At 39.0% G+C, this 18156-nt stretch overlaps 1 non-coding gene across 1 annotated transcript; it reads right to left on the reverse strand.

Moving 5' to 3' along the window:
- Positions 1–9070: 9070 nt before the first annotated feature.
- On the reverse strand, positions 9071–9142 carry trnaa-ugc (transfer RNA alanine (anticodon UGC)). The gene has a single exon. It is a non-coding gene; the product is annotated as a tRNA-Ala (tRNA).
- Between the last annotated feature and the right edge of the window lie 9014 nt (positions 9143–18156).

Here is an 18156-nt window from a genome sequence, read left to right on the forward strand (position 1 = left end):
TTAGGTGCAATGTGAAATTTTATGTTGAATTTAATAATTTAATCATTTAATAATGTGAAAATGAATATTCCTTTTTATAGCAAATACATTTAATGTTATATTCCCTCTATGTTCTTTCACATTTTCATTATAAGAAGATTTTACTTGGCGATCAAGTCTTTTTTCAGCATCGTGCTTGATGTGAACGAGAGGATGTTCCGAAATTCACCTGCAAATTATGAAAAATGTCTTGCTGCTTATTCCAAAGACCTGTAAAACGCCTCAGATACTTCACTGAGCTTAAGCTGATTTTAATATGTGCATGAAAATATCAAAATTCATGATTTGAAGTGAAGGATGTGCAAATGATGTTGTCTTGCACTTTTACACCCTTTCAGATATGACGTGGACCCCAGCTGTAATAAACACTGAATGCTTGTATTTTTAGGCTGTGGACCTCAGAGGATTTTCAGATTTCAAAGTCCCTGGAGACTCTTGCTCGGGATCCCGGTGACGAGGAGTGCGTTGCAGTACAGTTCAGCCTGGAGGAGACAGAAGGCGTGGACCACGCTTTGCTCATTTCCTTGCATTTTCTATTACAAGAGCCAGTGATTTAAACACGTACGGCAGGAAGAGTGATGCTAAAACTGGGCAGACTGCAGACAACTCTGTGTTACAACGCAGTGACCTCAGGACACACAGAGGACACACAGAGACATGAAACACTTTTCAGCTCAGCAGAACAGATGTTCTTTTCCTCTCTGGCCTCAGGGATGAAGCACACACACACACACACACACACTCTCAAACTGACAGAAATAATGAGAGAGACTTGCCTTCATTTCAGGAGAATGACACCTCGAGTGACACCTCAGGCGGACGCTGTAGATGTCTCAATGTCTGAGGCTCATTTTATACATGTTTATATTTCTATGTTCTATGTATCTAGCATAAGACCAAGTGATTGACAGCTGCTTTTTGTGAATATTTGTGGGAAAATTGCACCCGAAACCGAAAGAAGTCTAGGTCCAGTCACATTTATATACGAAAAAATAAGAATAACACATTCACAGAGACATGAAACTAACATGAAACTAACATCAGATCAGTTACAGTTATCCTGAAATGACCTGCGAACCAAAAAGCTGCATACATGACAATTTAATACCGTTTTACATGTCATTATCAATAAATGTAATTCAACTCAAATGCATTGTAAAATGTAAAGTTATGTGAATGCATTTCTTCATCTGTAACACTATTTGAGAGCTTTGTTTTCAAAATTTAAACTGACCACTTCTCCATGATCTTGACTGTAGTTTCTTTCACAAATGAATGAACTTCTCTCCATTGTGATATTTTGATAAATCTCGGTGTGACTGTGAAGATTAACACCTGTCGTTACATTAGTTCTCTCACAGTTAAGCACAATTGTCTCCAGTACTCTACTACTTTCTCTCCTTTAACAGTAACACGAGACACAGTTAATGAATGATTTTTAACCAAATAATAAGAATATATATAGAGAATAAACTCAGAACTTCATACGCGATAGTTTTTGAAACCATGAGACCAAAGAAAATGTGTGTATTATCAGTCACGTGTGAGCTGATGGCTATGGGCCGATTGTTCTGCTCTGTGTGTGTGTGTGTGTGTCCTCATGTGTTTGAAAAGAAGCCCCTGACACCCTCTCCCTGTTATTGTTCTGCCACAAAAGTGTAGCCTTTAAAGGTTTTTACATGTTTAAAGCCCATGGGCCTTTTGAACAGTCACAGGTGCATTGTTTCCGTTCAGTCCATCCAGACGACAGGTAACGACTCCACTCAGGCAACATTTACATCTTCATGACTCTTCATGCAGGTGACGCACGTGAATCATGGGATGATTTGAAAAGGACACACGGGTCAATCTCCCTCCTCAGATTCAAGCTTTGTGCTTGAATGTGAAAGACTGTGATTAACAGCTGTTGTCACTTCCACTAAAGCTGGTTCACAAGGAAACCTCCACTGATTAAATCAGTGCCGGCCCAAACCTTTATGGGGCCCCCCAAAAAAAGTGAATCAGGGTAATGTTTTGGTTTTTGAAAACTTAGATAAAATGTAACAAATAAAATCAAATTACTCAAGATAAACACTATAAAGATATCTAAAGAAATCTAGATTTCTTTAATATGGTCAAATGTTTTTAGTCCACACGTTTTTTTGATCAGGTTAGTTGGCTTATATGGACTGCTGCACTGTCCAGGGTTAGGGTCATCTTAGTAGTGATAGAAAGTAGCAATAATTGTGCACAAGTCACACAAATAGAGTGGGTTTTTTTTTCTTCTGTTCATAAAAACAAACTTTGAACTGTGACGTATCTCCAAATTTCCCACATTTTAAACATTTTGACTACTTTTTGCTCAGGTGTGTTTATATAGTTGGTGAATATATATATGTATATATATATATATGTATATATATATATATATATATATATGGATATTTCATCCGATTGTCTAGGTTGTGCTGAAAAACACTCTATATTGCACATCCTTATAGCCTCTGTATATACTGTACGTTTAAACAACAAAGCAGCCGAAATAAAGAAAACACATCAGTGCACTGTGGTCATTAGACTTTTGTGCTTTGTGACAAATCACTGTTTGCACATTGGTCTTTAAATGATTTAACCATGTAGGACATAATAAGACAGTCTTCTGCATCGTGATTTAATATTGTTTTACCTCTGCTTGTTATGCATGTGTGTGTGTGTGCGTGCGTGCATGCATGAGCGTGTTTGTGTATGTGTTGCCCTATGGTGCAGAGGTCCATAGGATGATAAGGTTATCCCAGAGGAATGCAGAGTCTGAACTCATACACACTCCCACACACACACACACACACACGCACGCACACACACACACACACACACACACACACACACACTGTTCAGGTTTCTCTATCAGTGAAATGTGGAGGAGCAGCCTGAAATGTCTCAAACCACTGTCTACCTGTCATACTGGTGCTAAACCTCGGATTTACCACAGGGTTCGGTATTAGGAGCTAAGTTATTTATACTTTATTTGAATGATATTTGTACAGTATTTAATAAGTTGAAATTCATTACATTTGCGGATGATACAACTTTATTTAGTTCAGGTCTAGACATTAAAGAATTGTTGACAACAGTAGAAGAGGAGTTGATCATATTAAAAGAATGGTTTGATATTAATAAGTTATCATTAAATGAAAATAAAACAACATTTATGGTGTTTGGTGGTGTTAGGGAAATTAAATTATTCCTGAATGGAGTAAAAATTGAAAGAGTATATGAGACTAAATTCTTGGGAGTCATTTTAGATCATAAATTTAGTTGGAAGCCACATATAGAATACATTAAAAAGAAATTAGCTAAATCTATTGGTATTATTTATAAAGTAGGGGATTTGTTGAACAATGAATGTCTGCGTATAGTATACTTTTCACTTATAATGCCTTATATGTAATATTGTGTTGAGGTTTGGGAAAATACATGCAGGACATACATAGACCCTACAATTAAACTCCAGAAAAGAGTTATCAGAATTATTAACAAAGCTTCCTATCGTGAAACCACTAATAAATGATTTATAAAGTCTGGCATCTTAAAATTCTTAGACATTGTACATATAAAAACATTAGACATTTTATTTCGAGCAAAGAATAAAAGTCTTCCCACCTGTATTCAACATTTTTTAAACTAAGAGAAAAGAAACTATAATTTAAGCGGGTTGTGTGTCTTTGAAATATGTAAAGTGAGAACTAATGTTAAATATAGATGTGTTTCATTTTTTAGAGTTAAATTATGGAATGGACTTAGTGATGAACTGAAAGTGTGGAGAACACAGAACACTGTGAAAACATTGAAAGGATTACAATGTAAAATGACTTTACAGTAAAGAATTTACAGTATTTTTTTCTTCGGATTTGTATAACTGATATTTTGGATTATTTTATGGATTGCACAGGATAGGCAAAAATAAGCCTTGATTGCACATAATTTAAGTATTTATATTGTAACGGAAATAAAACTATATTCATTCATTCATGAGTGTAAAGTACTGTATATATTTATTGGTACAACCGTAGAAGTATTAATACTTATGACTGACTGTGTGTGTGTGTGTGTGTGTGTATGATTCCCTGGATGTACAGTACCTGTAATACCCTCAGGATGTGCACGGAGCAAAGAACAAGGAGTTAACGCCATCTTCTGGTCCCATGAGGAACTGATCCACTACAGGACTGTCCAGTCATTAGCCACAAGGGGGCAGTCAAAGACTACTAATAGTCTCCAAGTCAGATGTTACTGTAAATCAGGGGTCAAACACATTTTCGCTGGGTTAGTGAAAGGAAAACACAAAAATTGTGCTTCCCAACCTCAGTTTTACGCTAACAGGACCAAGTGTCACTGGTGGGCACGTAACAAAGAAAAGAATGAAGACACTTCTCAACTCAGGGGGAACTGAGGTTGGGAAGCACAGTTTTTCAAAAATACTAGCCCTGTTCTAGTAAAACAAAGCAAAATGCAAGGACACCACACATGGACTATCCAGTCAGTAGCCACAAGGGGGCAGTCAAAGACCATGTACATGCATGTTCAACATGTGTTTAAAGGGCAAATTCATCACCATCACTCAAATATGCTTGCACATGTGTCCTAAGAAGAAGAAAGGACACACAGACCTGTGTATGTATAACTTTGTGAGGCCCAAAAAGCTTATTAAAAAGCATTTTAAAATGTTTTTATTTGTTTTTAAATCCTTAAATGGTCTTGCCCCACCGTACCTCGAGCAGCATGTTAGACACGCCCCTTCACTGTCCACTTTTAAAACACATCTTAAAACACATTTTTACTCTTTGGCTTTCAAACCCAGTATGAGACTTTTTTTTTTTTTTATCTTTTTATAGTTTTATTGTATGACTTTTTCATTTTCTGTTTTTATTTATACTTTCTACAGTATTTTATTGTTTGTTTTATTGTTGTTGTCTAGGTCTATGATGTCATTTCTTATATCTTATTATATTATTTATCTCTGTTGTACAGCACTTTGTTTTAGCTGTTGTTGTTTTTTGAAGTAAATAGAGTTGGATTGGCCTTTTTGAGGGTTACGGTTTGATTTTAGGATTGGAGTTAGAATTAGATTTAGGTCAAGTTTAGGTTAGGCATTTAATTGTGATGGTTATGGTTAGGGTAAGGGGCTTGGGAATGCATTATGTCTGAGTGTCCTCACTACAAGAATGAGTGAGTGTGCGTGTGTGTGTGTATAATCCAGCATAAGGGCAAAGGTGACACTGACCTGTTGTTACTCAGCAACAAATTCCTCAGGATGGACGACACGTTGTGCTCACTAATGATGCGTCGATGCACAGTGAATGAGTGAAAGGGGCCAAACACACGTGATCTGTCTCTATGATGTTTCTCATTACTTCCACTAAAAACAAGCATTTCTAGGGAAAACTAATTGTGAAAAAATTTTGACACGTGTATACAGTAATACAGTAAATACAGTATACGTGTAATATGTGGTCGTTTACGTTGGGTGGTACTGTACAAGCTGGGGGAACGATATGTCATTTTTTTCAGATTCATGAGGTCATCACCTCACTTGACAGGTGTTAATAATCAAGAGTTAATTGGTGACATTCATTACAGCTACTCCAACAAAGCATAGACAATAACAGAAGTTCACTACCCATAAAAACTCAGTATACTAAGAGTATGTTTACATTTAAGTATTTAGCAGATGCTTTTATCCAAAGTGCCTTACCGGAGAGGAATAAGCTACATAGAAGTAGTCTAGGAAAGAAGTCCACTAGATAGGAACAGGATAGATAAGTGAACAGAGTTAAACTCTATATGTAATACTTGGTTAAGTGATGGCAAAAGTGGCGCAACAGCGCCTCTTACTGGCACAGGGGTAGTGTATACAAGCTGCCTCAGCACACACACAGATATCTGTATATATATATAGCAATATATATATAGATATGGATATAATTATTAGTATTGTATATATATTATTCTAATTTGTATTATTATATCATTATTATTATTATTATTATTATTCTTTTATTTTTTTTCACCTTCAAGTAATAGTTCAGTTGGATTAACATTTCGAACCACACTCCATACCAGATGGTGGCGGTAATGCACCAAATCGTTGTTTGCCGACCGCCATTAAACCTAAGAAAAGAAGAAAGAAGAAGCCACACACACACACAGAGACAGAGCTATTTAAAGTAAGTAAGTCTCGTCAATGAACTGTCTTGTCGCTTTGTGACATTTTACAGATTAAAAAGTGCATTGTCGGTGTTGGGCTAGCATAATTATGGGCACCTGTTCCATGTGTTATCCAGGCGTTTCACAATCGTCGTTCCACTGTGATGCTGTGTCGCAGGTCTCGTCTCCTTGTGTCAGTTGTGTTAGTTTTAGTTTGTATTTGTTTAACATGTGTGTACTACTGTGTTTGCCTGTTCGTTCGGGAGGCTCGCGCTAGCACCGCACAATGTTGTTTAGCAGCATTGAATGTTGCGTAAATATAAATGTGAAAGTAACATTACTTAAAGCATTGTAATGTATCAGGGTGGACAATGGATTATAATATATGATATATGATCACACGGAGTTAAAATCATTTATTTGTAAATTATTTTGTTTTATTTGGTTTGATGAGAGACAGAGAGGAATGTGCGGAAGCGCATTGCATTCATTTGAAAAAAATATGTAGTAGACCTAATTATTTCTGTTTTTCCGAGAAATGTATTGTTTGGTCTGTTTTTCGGAGTAATTTCTTTTTGGTTTGTTTTTCGGAGTAATTTCTTTTTGGTTTGTTTTTCGCAGATATTTCATTTTTGGTCTGTTTCTCGGAGTTATTTCTTTTTTTCTGTTTTTCAGAGTAATTTTTTTCATGGTTGTTATTTTTTCTAATTCACTGATTTTTTTCTGAGTTTAGAACCATTTGAAACAAAACGCATTCATTCCTTTTTATTGAGAACTAGAGCTGCAACTAACGATTATTTTCATAATCAATTAATCTGTCTATTATTTTCTCGATTAATCGTTTGGTGTTCAGAATATCAGAAAACCTTAAAAAATGTGGATCGGTGTTTGTCAAACCTGGAAATGATGATGTTCTCAAATGTCTTGTTTTGTCCACAAACCAAAATGATTAACTTTTGATGATTTCTTTGTTATCTAGAGCAAAGAAATGAAGAAAATATTCACATTTAAGAAGCTTAAACAATCGGAAATCTTGTTTTAATTATGAAAAAAGCTTCAAACTGGTTATTCGATTATCAAAATAGTTGTCGATTAATTTAGTAATCGATTTGATTGATTGATTGAATTGATTCATCGATTAATCGTTTCAGCTCTATTGAGAACCCTATTTAATGGTTACAACATGGACGGCTTATTTAGTTTAGTCAAGTTTGACTTTGATCTGGGTTTAAGACCCTGGGAGATAGTCCTGTCTTTAAGTCACATCGATGGTTTTACCATTAGGATTTGTGGTTGTTCAGAAGGACCTTAATTGATCCGGTACCGTAGATAGTTGATGGGGCATGTATGTGGGGTCACCATAGGTCCATAGATCCATGGGAGTCACTTGCAGGTTGGAGGTTCTCGTGAGAGTTCTAAGTATCTCGGTAATTCAGAAAAAAAAATTACTATTGCCAATGCTATTTCTCAATCATCATTCCACTGTGATGCTGTACTGCAATAAAGGGGACCTGTAATCTACCTGATTGTCTGTGATGTGTTGAAGTGACAGTAGTGTGGCACTGCATCCCGTCACATATGAAAGTGACTACACAGAGGCAGAATTGGTTGTCAGTAAACAGTAATTTAATTGTGAATTGTTTTTGACAAAACAAGTGCTGACCTCTGCTGACCTTTGCATTCTGGAAAGAAATGAAGGTTAATTTGAAGTGTCTTTAAAGTGACACGTGTATACAGTGTAATATGTGGTTGTTTATTTTCAGTGGTACTGTACAAGCTGGGGGAACGATATTTCATTTTTTTATAGATTCAACTACTGTTCCCATCCATATTATGGCAAGAACTACTCGACTTAGTAAAGAGAAACGACAGACCATCCTTACATTAAGCATAGAAGCTCAGTCAGTCTGGAAAACGTCAAGAACTGTGAGCGTAAACTTGAGTGCAGTTGTTAAAACCATCAAACTACGGTGATGAAACTGATTCTCATGAGGACCGTCCCAGGAAAGGATGACCCGCAGTTACCTCAAGCGAACAGCACCCCCAGATTATTAGCTAATTTCATAAAGACTTTGACTGCAAAGTTCACAATTAAAAATAGATAAATTGTACTGCTGCTGATTTTGTGCTATCAATAAAACTTTTCACTGATTGGTGTTTTCTGGTGGACTCCCTCTATGTAAACATGGCACCCATAGTATTGTGGATTTGCTGGTAAGTGAAGACGTAGCGATGAGAGGACATACACAGTAGGTCGTAATGTGCAGACGTGCAGTCCAGCATGTGGGTGAGGACAGTTTTTCTGCAACTGAACGGAGATTTGACCCTCACTGATCTAGTTTCACAGCAGATACTGTGAAACTGACCATGGCGCTGGTCCTCACAACCTTTCAGATTCTTTCAGAATGAATACACCATGGCTGTGCAACATGGACATACATGTTTGTGTAAAACTATGCTGCATTTATCTCATTGACTTCCATTTACATTCTATGTTGTAGCATATTTTTCACTTATTTTAATTCACGTGTTTTTTTTTAGATCAACAGTAGGCCTATAGTCTATTCTGTTACAGTTTATATACTGTTTATTGGTATAATTTATTCTATTGTATATTATTAATTATTTATTTTCCTCTTATATACTAGTATACATCATTTGGTTGGACTAGCTGTAAAGAAATCAGTTGTTTTACATTATATCTATGAGTAAAATGTTTTGAGCCATAGTGTTAGAAGTCACCCATACAGGGCATAGTTTAACACATTTAAAGTTCAAAATTAAACTACGCAATACAACCGACACAATATTTTCTACATTTATAATCGTAAAAGACAAAAAAAGGTTGTGGAGATGCCGGGGATCGAACCCGGGGCCTCATACATGCAAAGCATGCGCTCTACCACTGAGCTACATCCCCGCTTCCGTAGATTGGCGGTACTATGATATTTATAGGTTTCATATTTAAATATATGTATTCAATATTTACCTGATTGTGTGTGCGTGCGGGCGTGTATATAAATATAAAGAGCAGATATGGAATTGTGTAGTACACTAAAAAGCAGAATATGCTTTGTAGAATGTGTGTCGGGCATGTTGTGGTTGTAAACGGAGACGTCTGCTGAGCTGTGTATTTTTGTTCTCCCTGAGGCCAACGTATGTAATTTCAGGTCACAACTTTTACCTGGTTACAAGCCATGACTCAGTTCCATGTTCAATATTTTCACGGGGCGTGTGTGTCTGTGTCTGTGCGAGCTAAGCAGTGACATTTATGTTATTCGAAAGCTGTCGAGGCCGTTCTCAGTGCTGATTTGTAAACACATTCTTAACAGCTGCGTTGACATCATGGTGAATGGAAAAGAAATGCTTTTGATTTAATCTTTGCGCTATTTTTAGCCTCCAGGTCAAGTTTGGGCTTCACTGTCTGAGCAAAGGAGCTCCGCTTTTCCTCCCACGCTGAATGTAAGGAAATCACTGTGGATGAAGACAAATGTAATCAGAGACAGGAAGACGGAATGATCACATGATTATGAGATAAAGTCGGCTGTAATTCAGTGCTTTCTCCTCAGTATCCTAATCCTTTGGTGGAATTTAAAATAACTAGTGAAGTTTCATAATATCCTCCTGGGGACACTGTAAGAGGGTCAGGGTCTGTCCTCCTGTCTGTCCTCCTCGTCCCCCTCTGGAGAGCACAGCCTGTCCTCACTCACACTGCTGTGTTTATCGGCACACGCTTGCCAAGGACACCACTTACCGGCCCAGTTTGCTTAAACCTTGTAGGGACAGAGACATGGGATGCACGCATGGTTTGAGGGCTGCACAGGAGAGCAGGGTCCTTGCCCTCGTGCCCTTTCTTCTGCTGAATATAAACACACCAGGACTTTAGGGTCAAAGGCCAGAAACTGAACTGATTTGAGCTCTTATTTTGTTGCGTTGAATTTAAAGCTGCAGTAAGCAGGATAAGTGGGGGGGAAACCTCTGGAGCGGTTCCAAGCGAGCTGAGCCATCATGAGTGTCGTCACTGGAAGAGTCATTAGAGTTCCCCCGAGGACCAGGACTGAGGGTTTTCACAGCTTAGGAAGTTGTAGCTGGTGCTGAGATAGTAAACACTCCACTGATTGGTCCTTTATGCAGAGTAGGTGTTGTAGAATAGCCAACAGCCACGCCCTCTCTCCGTCAGCTGCCCTGTGATTGGTCAAATCCTCCAGTTACACAACAGATTTTGGGCCCCGAAACACAAAAGAACAAGTTTAGGAGTTTCTGCGTTTTCATGCATACGCTATTTTGGGAAAACAATCATGTCATAGACCCTCCTCTTTTTCTTGCTCACTGTCTTTGTCATACTTGTCTTCTGGTGTCTGGAGATTGATTGGTCTCATCATTTTGACTTTATTTTCATTTTATTTTAATGTGCACAGTGCTCTCAGTAGACCACACATTTATTTCTCATGTTCAATCTTTGTTTATACTGTAAATATCAAGTCCATACTGTATATATTCAGGAAACTGTCTACAATGTACATTCTATTTTAACTTTTTTTTTTTACAGTCTTAGTGTTAATATCTTTATATGTTGTACTTTTTTTGGTAATGCATGTTTATTATTTATTATTTTTATCGTTACTATCTTTGCTGCTGTAACAATGTAAATTCCCCCTCTTATCGTATGTTATCTTATCTCATACAAATGTCGGTACACAACATGCATGATTTATGCACATCTCTGTCACGTCTTCTTTTTTGTGGCAGTATTACATATTAATATGTGTATTTAACATTTACCTGATTGTGATATATATACGGTATATAGATATGGAATTATGTAGTAAACTAAAAAGCCAAATCTGTTTTTAATGACATACATAACATGCATGATTTATGCACATCTCTGTCAGGTCTTCTTTTCCATTTATGATGTGTTACTGTGGCAGTATCACAGTGCCACGCACAGGTCTGGCATATTTACTACAGCATTGAGTTTAGAGTTGTTTTGGAGGGTTTTATGCCGATGAAGCCGTTGAAATTATGTGGAAAAAGAGATTGTATCAGGAAATGTTTTGTTTCTGTTTGGCCTCAGTTGTTGAGGAGGTGCAGAAATGTGGTTCTCTCTCCAATCCCTTCATTTACATTTAGGTAAAAGGTTGTTTGTGTGTGTGTGTGCTTATCTAAGCACCATGGAGTGCTGCAGAGGGCAACGTGCACAGACAGGCTGCATGCAATATGAGATGCAGGAAGAACTTTATCTAAAGCCATGGGTAGCCAGGCGTTACAGTAACTGGACAGAACCAAAAATAAATATGGCGGGGGGGGGGGGGGGGGGGGGTGTCTTTAGGAAATCCCACTTATGTTTCCACAAACTTTGTTCCCAGCCAAAACAATAAGCTCAAACAAAACCCATTGATGGCTTCCAAAAGATAGCATTTCAGAATCAGAATCAGAATCAGAAGAGCTTTATTGCCAAGTACGATTTGCACATACAAGGAATTTGTTCTGGTGTCATTGGTGCATAACAAGCATACAAAATTTTAATATACACAGTATATAAATGTTTTTTTTAAAAAGATGAAAAGAGCACTACAGAAAGAGCAGTACAGCTGGGCAGAAGTGAGTAACAGTGAAATATTCACCAGGTGCAAAAGTTCACAGTAATGACGTTAATGTAACGCATAAAAAAGATTTCCCAAATCTGTAGTTGTAATCTAATAATACATATAAATATAAATGGCTGATTCATCGTGTCCGGATAAGAGGAAACGTCTTGCTCAGAGATTATCTCGTGCAATGTCACCGCTCCACTCTACAGACTGTGGTGAAACACTCAACACTGATCCAGTTTAGCTGCTTTTTTTTCTGTCAGGGCCAGAAAACATCACAACAAACACCAAAGACCTGAAGGAGACAAGTTCATGTTCCTTTTCTTCTTTTTTTACTGTCCAGCCAACAGCATGGAGTTAAACTCAGCAGCCAATCGACACGTTTGAAACTAAAAACCAACGGCTTTAGCCGCATTTCCACCGTTCACAACGTTCACTTTGGTACATCAGGAGAAAGCGCGAAAATAACCAGCACCCCTCCCTTGGGATACCAAATAAACTTGTACGGTAAAGTCCCAACTGATTGGGCGACAGTGAAACGTCACTGCCTTGCGACCAGTTACAAAGCTTGACGTCTTTGTCGAGACAAACAGACGCAAACTGAGCAGGAAACAGTGTTGTCTGTGTCTCAGTGTCGTCGTTCGTTCTCGTCTAACGTACGACGCCGCGCTGCGTATCTCGCACGGTCCACACCCACCTACCAAGCACAGCACAGCATATGTGTCATTAATCAGTGGCAAAAAAACAAATAAAGTCAGCTCATGGCCACTGGGCCTAGTGAAGCGTTTCCCAACAATAAACTATTACAATTTCATGAAGCCTATCACTCGTAAAATTCAAAGGGGTTGTTCTTGGGGATCTCCGCCTCAAATCAGGGCCCCCAGGAAATTGCCTTTGTTTACCTTGTTGCAAAGTCCCTGAAATTGTTTACCCCTATTTATTTAGGTGGTATTACGTTGTCTAACATTTGTTTTCATATGTTTACTGGGAGTTAAATGACAGATCTTTGGCTGTATGTCAAGGCCGGCCCACAGAGACATGTCCTGGCATAAAACATTCCCAAAGGCAAAAACATGTTTTTAAATAAGCGATAGTGGAATATTTCTATGTCTTTGAGAATCCATCAGTGTTGTGCCAGTTTACCATTGAGACATTATTGTTTTTTCAAGCTAAAACAACCATCAAGTGTCATGAACCCATTTCTGCTATTTCAGGTATTTCTGCCTTTGCTACACCATGTGGGTTTGTGTACACATTTCTTTTAACCTGGATGTAATGATTCTATTTATTCAGTTTCTTTCAGCTTATTCACATTACTACGGAAAAGTCCTCTCTAAAAAGTGAAATTTGATACACATGCGACTAAAACTCCTATAATTTATGACCAAACAACTCAGTTGTAATTTTGCCTTTTTTGAGGTGCAGTGGTGTACAAATTTGCAATAACCTGAGCATCTGCATTTTTTAACACCTTAAAACCTCCTCTCCATTGTATTTCAGAGAGAAATAGTTTACTTTGTGTTCATCTCACCACTTGTTACTTGAAAAAATAAGGATTGTATATATGTGGACATAAAACAACTATTCCCAGCATTGCATACAAGTCATTTATTAACTGTCAGAGAATTTGCCTACACTAAAATGATCTATTAATACCGAGTAATTGCGCTGCTCTTTCTTTAATAATTAACCTTGAGGATTGCTGATTTTCCTTTCTCTGCTTTCGGTTCACAGTAAATGCAGATATTTAAAAAAATGACCATATATAGGTAATTGGCCCTGCTCTTGTCTTGGCACTGCGAAGGAAACCGCTGTCTTATCACCAACCACCACCATGCAGGGATGGGAGGCCAGAGAGGGCACAGAGACACCACAGCAGTGAACAGTGCAGCGGTCAAGAGCAGTCAGGTTACAGAAACGTTGGGCAATTTGTTTATAATATGGTATTTATTACTGATTTGTAATATTTTGTCAAATAAAAAAAGTCGTCTCCTGACATGATGTGAACTTAAAGGGACAGTCACGGACAAAAATCAATAACCGATTATTATTATTAATATGTTAATTTTGAAATAATATGCATATTTCTTTCAATTATTGTTTCCTATTTTTTTGCAAGTTTACAAAAACAATACAACTAACTTTTTTCACCATGAGGTTTAGTTTGACAATTTGACAACGTTTAGTTTTGGGCTGGCATGTTTCATGTTTTTTTTTAATGTTTGGTTTGCTCATTATTTTTATTGGGGCACAAAAGGCAGACGGACAATGCATTTGACAGCGATCAGTATCAGGCACTTTCCAGTCGCAGACCAAAGACAGAGCGTAGATTCAGCCTCCTCCTCAGTCCAAAAGAAATGCTGCGATTTGGATTTCTCCATGTTTTTCTTCTGTGTGTGTGTGTGACGAATACATAACCTAATTATCAGCTTATTATCAACGTCGTGAAAATGCAAAAGGAAAAGGAGGGAGCTGTCAACAAACACGTTCACTGACTATTTCAAGCGTCAACACACAACCAGCCAGACGTCTGAGTCAACCTGTCCGTCGCCACACCTTGGTGTTTTTACCACAAGGAGCAAAACAGCAGTGTTTTTATTTTTTTTTTGGGGGGGGGGCAGGGTGTGATTGGTCGGAAATCCTCTGCAGTTATGTACAAGCCTGAGTTAGCTGTGTCAGCTGGGGCAAGGGCAGGCACGCTGTTAAATACGCGTCTTATGTCACAGTGATGAACATGAACACACACACACACACAATGAGGGGGGCTGGCAGAGGCACTGCTGTGACCTTTCACCCATTTCTCCGACCCGGCTTGGGAATCTGTGGGAATCCTGTGAAGCCAGGCAGCATCAGCATCTGATCCCACACGGATAAAAAGGAAAAGAAGTAACCACGACATTGACATCATCACTGTATATGCGTGGTTAGGTGCTGACATCATGCTATGCAAAGACATGACGTGACAAGTTTCCTCCAAGTCTTTGTATCCTCAGTCAGGACTGTAACTGTAATTATCCCCGTTGTTTATTCTGGGAAATTCACTCTGCATTGAGCGCAAGTCAATACAACATTTAAAGGGACTCAATCAAATAACAGAGTGTTACCCGTTATTGTGTTTGTATAAGTGTACAATCACTTTTAAATAAGAATGATTTGGTTGTATTTTTCAAATAAGCATTATGTATCTGTTTGGCCGCCATTTTGCACCACCATGTTTCTGCATCAGCCTACATGGTGTGTTGATTTTGGATTTTGGAAGAATGGCGTGTGTCTTTCTGGTGCATGGAGGCCACCATAGTTCCCTGATGTGCTTGGAAAGGGAAGGGCGGGAATGTTACAGCGCTTTTCCATTCTACAGTTCTAGCACGACTCGGCTCGACTCGTCTGTACCTGCTCTGGCGAGGTTCCACGTGAGCTGAGCCAATACTAAAATGTGATGTCAACAGAGACTGCCGGCCACTGACTGGTCAGAGAGTGTCGTCACGGGAAGAGTCGTGAGCGTGACGTCCGACACTGAACAATGCCAAACTGTCGATGAGTTAAAAAGACTTAAAAATCCCAGAAACATGCGTTAGTCTCCAACATTTAGCAAGGAAATCTCTGTCTGGTGTATTTCACAACCCGTTCAGAAGTATTTCAGTTCAGTGACTGTGTCACACGGAGTCTTATGTGAGTGTGAGTTATATGCGTTAACACGTAAGATCACCTTTGTCTTCCTTTTTTATCAGACAAAACATAAACAATACGCACTCCAATATTGTGCAGTACAGATATGAAAGTCTGGAGTTCACTTAGCCAAGAGATTGTCACGGTTACAAGTGTTTAAGAGGGTTTTATTTTAAACATTATTTGTCCCATTAACTGCGAAGATGTGTGTATTTGTTACCATTCATTCTGGGTTATTTCTGGTTATAGTTTCCCTCACCCTGCTAATTTAGTCTATTTTTGTGTTTTTGTCTCTTTATAAAGGGAGGTGAGGTCTTTTGCAAAGGCCTGTGACCTCTTGACCTCTCCTGGCATGTTTTAATATTCCCTTTTTCCCCGGAATAGTATAGTTAAGTGTATCTACAAACCCACTCCGACACATTTCTCACACTTGAACACGACATCTTCTCTGTGACTGATCAGCATGAGAGCACAAACATTAACACAGGGGGCAGATGCACAAACTGTTCTCGCTAAGTGTTTGTGTTCACCGTGTTACCGGGGGTTTGGATATCATCATGACCGCAGGAGCGAACGTGTGTGTGCGTGTGTGTATCTACACGGGTTGCCTAGCACCTGGTAACTGTATAGGTCCCGAAACCTTATCATTGTGTCTTTGAAGAGCTCCTGCCGTGCTGGATTCTTGCTGTCATGTGCATCTCCGGTGTGGCAACCCGACGGCAGCGTCCAGCAGAAAAAAGCAGATTAAAATGGACACAGGCAGCAAAGGAGCCACTGCACTGCACCTGAGGTGTGGCACAACAGCCAATCACCTTATCACTGACATGCACTGACGGTATATTACATGAGATAAAGCCAGTCCTGAAGGGAACGTTCAGTAGTGGAGTAGAGTTTGTGATTGTGGCTGCTGCACTCTTTCATTATAATGCTGCTGCTGTTGATTTTATAATATTCATTTAGTTGGTTTCATTTATTAAAGTTTTATTCGATTATTTTCTCTTGTAGTTTCTCAAAAGATGACCAAACCTGGCAATATCTTTGCTCGTGCCTCCAAAACAGTGTCTTACTTACATCGTACTGTAAGACAAATACACGGCCTCAGTCACAGGAACAAACGATGGAGCGTGCCGTATGTTTTGTATGTTTGTACTTGCTGTACATGCTAATGGTGGTGCTCCTTCTTTTTCCCAGATCAAAGACGAGGGAGGACGTCGCACAACACCAATATCTACTCTGACTCAGCGTAGACACACATCATCCAGGTACGTTCGATTTTAGTTGGCCTAACAAGTTTACATGACAAGAAATCAGACTTTAAACATTGCGTGTAAACACACTGACGGCAGCGGTGTCTAGATCTTGTGTTGCCAGGCGACATTGCTGCACTGCACACAGGAAGTTATATGTTTTATGTCAAGACAGAGGGAGGCAGGCAACAGCCTGTAAACGCGTGACTGCTGCTACGTGTCATGTCTGCTAAAGCGTGGAGCATGAAATGACGATGGAGAGAGAGATGGACAGAACACGACAATTAAGTTAAGTGCTATTTACGAGGGCCCACTTCCTGCTTGGCCTCATTGTTTATCGCTAGTCTGGCACTGTAGCGGCGTGGAGGGCCAATACGGTGCTTACTGATGATGATTTACCATGGCTTGTCTTGACGTATATGTCGTAGCTTGCGATTTAGCCGTCGCTCCATAGCGCCCTGGGCCTACAAACATAATTGCGTTAAATGCTAAATTTGAGATTTTTCCTTTTGTGTCTAAGTCGTACATGGTTGTTCCGATTTTAACCAACCTTGGTACAATTGTTGATCTCGTGATTCCAAACAAATTTCTAATGTACTTCCATTAGCGACGCCCACCCAGAAGTCAGCCATTTTGGAAAAACAAAAATGGCTAGTCTATGTATTTGAACTAACTCGTCCTAGCACGTTTGAGCTAGCCGCCTCAAAATTGGTCCATGTGTTCTAGATAAGTTAATGATTAGACCTTTCTCTACGTCAGAAGGCGTGGCCTCAGTGCTCAGACAAAGTTGATCTTCAAATGGCAGGAAAAGTACTTTGAAATTCCACTTTTTGAAAGCTTTAACGTAAACAGAACTATGACATTTCTCACAGTCATCGGATATAGCGAGTTGCGTGGGGCGAGGGCCCTTTCATGACTGGGAGTCCTAGTCTCAAATTCCATTTGTAAAACCAGCACGGTGACTGTGTTTCATCTGACAGGAAGGACCAACAGCAGGAATCCTGAGCATGTGTATAATACAGGCTCATGTGCACCGACTGCCTTAGTGTCCAGACTGGTGATGTAAAGACGTTAAAAAACAGGCTGTAGTCACATGAACAATGCACAGTGTCCCTGCCACTCCATCCATCCATGTTCTACCGCTTTATGCTCCACATGAGGGTAATGGGGAGAGCTGTGCCAATCTGACATAGGGTGACAGGTGGGGGTCACACCCTGGAAAAGTAGCCAGTCCATCACAGGGACACATATAGAGACAAACAACCATTCACTCGCACCTACGGTCAATTCAATCATGATTACTGTCCATCATTTGTCAACTACTGGTTTTTCCTGTGTTCGTTTGGCCATTTGATTTCCTTGTGTTGTGCTAAGTCATGGTTTACTTGCTTTGTCTTGTATTACATATTCAAATACATTAAAACAAA

This window comes from Solea solea, chromosome 11, assembly GCF_958295425.1.
Source record: "Solea solea chromosome 11, fSolSol10.1, whole genome shotgun sequence".
Lineage (NCBI taxonomy): Eukaryota > Metazoa > Chordata > Actinopteri > Pleuronectiformes > Soleidae > Solea > Solea solea.